At 44.8% G+C, this 3,930-nt stretch overlaps 1 pseudogene; it reads left to right on the top strand.

Annotated features, from left to right (window-relative positions):
- Window positions 1–210: 210 nt before the first annotated feature.
- On the top strand, window positions 211–593 carry LOC125933519 (60S ribosomal protein L34-like; annotated as a pseudogene).
- Window positions 594–3,930: the final 3,337 nt, after the last annotated feature.

Here is a 3,930-nt window from a genome sequence, read left to right as displayed (position 1 = left end):
TCACAAGCTTACTAGGTTCATTATCTACCTTCCGAGTAATTGCAGGTGATGGTTTTGTCAACTGTATCAATATGAAACAGCTTCCAAAGTCAGCTTTCTTGCTCCATGAGTTGATCCCTAAGTCAAAGCCACAAGAGTCAGGTTTTTGTTGAGGCATGCTTCATCTCCCAGCATCAGTTTCTGGGTCGATCATAGTATGCTAACTCTCTTCTGGGGGCAGCATCCATAGGCATTCAGAATGGTGGCGCATTTGACACATCATCGTAGGCTGTCCTACAATACAACCTCTAACAAAACTAGCCTGTCCTAAACCCCTGGTAATAAAGCCATTTGCCTTTATACCAGGTAGGTTGGGAAAGCACCAAAATCTACGTGTGGCACGCACCCAGGCTGACTTGGAGGAGTTTGTGTTGTGAGGTCTACAGTTCTTATGAACTTATGAGGTTGCCTAGAACTAAAAAAAACATGTCGGCAGGGCCTAGGGTGACTCCTTGTGTGCTGAGTGTGTTTGTGACAGGATCAAGTGCGCTTTCCTTACTGAGGATGTTGTGAAAGTGTTGAAGGCACAAGCTCAGAGTCAGAAAGCTAAATAAAAAAATGAAGCTTTGTTGAGTAATGAAAAAAAAGGCAACAAAAACAAAAGTATGCTAGATTATGTCAAAATCTTTTTTTAAATTTCTTTAATGTTTTATTCATTTTTGTTCATTCAAAACATTTGAATAAATGTTTTTATTCATTTGATTCATTGGTGGCATGCACGAGAGAGAGACAGAGAGAGAGAGACAGAGAGTGTCTGACTTTCTTTCTGAGAGGGGCAGAGAGAGAGGGAGACAGAGGATCCAAAGTGGGCTTCATGCTGACAGCAGAGAGCCCAGATGCAGGGCTCGAACTCACAAACCAGAGATCATGACCTGAGTTGAAGTCAAACATTTAACCAACTGAGCCAGCCAGGTGCCCCGATTATGTCAAAATCTTAATGATATAAGATAACAAAAGTTTATTTCTTGTTCATGTTGTGTATCTATTGCTAGTTGCCAGATCCCTTTCACTTGACTTTCTCACTCTAGGATCTAGGCTGATGGGACCGTCACGATCTTGAATATTGCCAGACTCACAAGCAGAGGAATTGTTCTGAAAGGTGACAAATTGGCAACCAGATGCTTTGGTCCTGAAGTGGCACACATCATCTGATCATAACTGATTGGCCAGAACTAGTCATGTGTTCCCCACTAAAGCACAAGGGGGTAAGAAGTGCAAACAGGCAGGTGCCCTGAAGGTAGAGAGTAGGAAATATTTGGTCAACAGCATCATCCAACTGCATATAAACTGTATAATCAAATGTACTTTAGGTCTGGTGAATAGAGGCCCAACTTTACTAGAGTTGCAGCCCCTGGTAAGCCTATTTGCAGACTTAAGAGGCCCCTGATGAACTTCAACAGCACAAGTGCATACTACGCACCTTCTTCCTAGTCTTTCACCAAAAACCTGTGGTGATTTTGCCAGGTAACTGTGCCAGGTAGAGAGGATTCCCCCCAAACTTTCAGTTACAATTGACCCTCACTCTGAGATAGAACTGATTCCTTGATACTCAGACCACCAACTTGGTCCACTAATCATGGCCTTAATAGCACCAGGTGACAATTGAAGATTTGACCAGTGTCAACGGCAGGTCCTATGAGGCAGCAGACATCAGGGTCATTTCCCCAAGGCCTGACTGCCATGGAGCTGCTCCAGGATTTAAAGAGTGTTTATTGTAATAGGAAACACCAAGTAGAAACCACTGGAGTATCCCTCCAGGCTAAGGAGGTAATGAAAAAGGAAATTGACTCCCTGACTCCTAATGTTTGAGGTCGTTGGAGTTGGGTTTGCCTTGTCTCCTGCACTTGAGCAGTTGTTCCCATGTATCATGAAGGATGTATAAAACTAGGGGAAGAGAATCAGTGAGAAGCCAGCAGAACCTCAGATAAAAGGGGAGCAGAGCCAGTGGTACCTGAGGATGGTCAATGACCAGAGACCAAATCCAGAGCATATTCCAGAAAACTCTTTGTGTGGAAAAAGTGGGAAAACTAATCAAGAGCAATAGAAAGAGGAGTGACTGGGGCACCTGGGTGGCTCAGTTAGTTGAGCGTCTGACTTCGGCTCAGGTCACGATCTCGCGGTTTGTGAGTTGGAGCCCCGCGTCGGGCTCTGTGCTGACAGCTCAGAGCCTGGAGCCTGCTTCAGATTCTGTGTCTCTGTCTCTCTCTGTCCCTCCCCCACTCATGCTCTGTCTCTCAAATAAATAAACATTAAAAAATTTAAAAAAAAAGAAAGAGGAGTGACTTCACAAAGTTAAAAAATAAAATAAAATAAAATGTTTTAAAAAATAAAATAAAATGTGGAAGGACAGGGGAGTCAGAGTCTTCTCAGGAAATGAGTCTCCTTCTGTAACTGAAAAACCACCTTATATAACCCAATGCCTGACAACTCCTTACCAAAATATCTCAATTTTCCCAACTTTTATTCATCATGAATATGTAAAACTTTTGAGACATAGAAGAAATAGTTATGTCTGTGTTCATCTCGTTTATTAATTTAACTACTCGTATTTGAAACCATGTATTTTACAAAGTAATATTTCCATCTATAAGTGTTTGGGTTTTTTTATTCCACATTTTGTGAAACAACTCCAGTGTTTTTATGTCCCTTATAGCCTCTTGTTGAGTCACCCAACGGGTTTCTTGAAAAACTCATTTCTTGAGAACAAGCAAAAGCCTTGAGAATTCCAATTCCCCACTTGCCATCAAAAACGTCTCAAGGAAATAAGTTTTCATATGGTACATTTATCATAGGTGGAAATGGGGACCTGCTTGACCCCTCTGTGGAGGTGTGAGGCTGGTGTAACACCCAGGGAACCTTCAAAGCACTGTCTACTAAAGGGTGGGAAAAACAAATGTCCCTGGGACTTGTGACATGGTCACAACAGATTAGGTTATGGACAAAGGATCCATATTGGTTGCTTAGGTTAAAAATAAGGAGGAGATTTGGGGGGAGGGAGCCAAGATGGCGGAACAGCATGGAAGTTTTTTTGTGTGTCTCGTGTCCATGAAATACAGCCAGACCAACACTAAACCATCCTACACACCTAGAAAAATGATTGGAGGATTAACACAACATCTGCACAACCTGAACCACAGAATTCAGCAGGTACGTGGCGCGGAGAGGTGAACTTGGGGAGAGAGAAGCTGCCGGTGGGCGGGGAGCCACTTTTGCAGGCGGAGAGAGGACTGGGGGAAGGGGGAGAATACAGGAAAAGCACCCCTCCCAAAAAGCAGCTGGAGAGAAAGTGGAAAATTGGAAACAGCCGCAGGGACTAAACTGAAAAGGGAGAAAGGAGAAGGTTTAAATTCCATTAAGACTGTAAACAAGGGGAGCGCAAAGGATGCGACTCCACAGCTCAATACCTGGCAGTGCTCTGGTGGGAAGGGCGAATCCCCAGGAACAGAGTGGGGTCTGGGAGGTTCTCGGGCCACACAGGGAAAAGCGGTTCCACTGCTGGAAGGACATTTGGTAGAGACTGTTGAAGCCACCTAGTCCCAGCAGACCCCCGAAAATGGCCACATTCACTGGAGCTGAACAAGGTCGTTAAGGGTGAAGCCTGGTGCCAGATGTGTGTTGTGATTTCCCATAATCCCTGAAACACTGCTGCTACACTGTCTTGCGAACTTTTTCTGGGACGGGCTGACACCTGGCCGCAGTCTCCGAGCACCGGCAACAGCAGGGTCCAGCAGGCATTCCTGGGTCCAGCTGACATTCGGCCATTGCTCATTCGGCCATTGCTCATTTGGCCATTGTTCAGTGAGACCCTCCCTCAGAGGGGCGGAACGGGTCAAAGCCGCAGTCCTTGAAAGTTAAGGGGCTGGGGAAAACAGCCACATCTGAGACAAACTT

Source organism: Panthera uncia, chromosome D2 (assembly GCF_023721935.1).
Source record: "Panthera uncia isolate 11264 chromosome D2, Puncia_PCG_1.0, whole genome shotgun sequence".
NCBI lineage: Eukaryota > Metazoa > Chordata > Mammalia > Carnivora > Felidae > Panthera > Panthera uncia.
The sequence above is the reverse complement of the archived record's forward strand: the minus strand, read 5'-3'. Positions and strand labels throughout refer to the sequence as shown.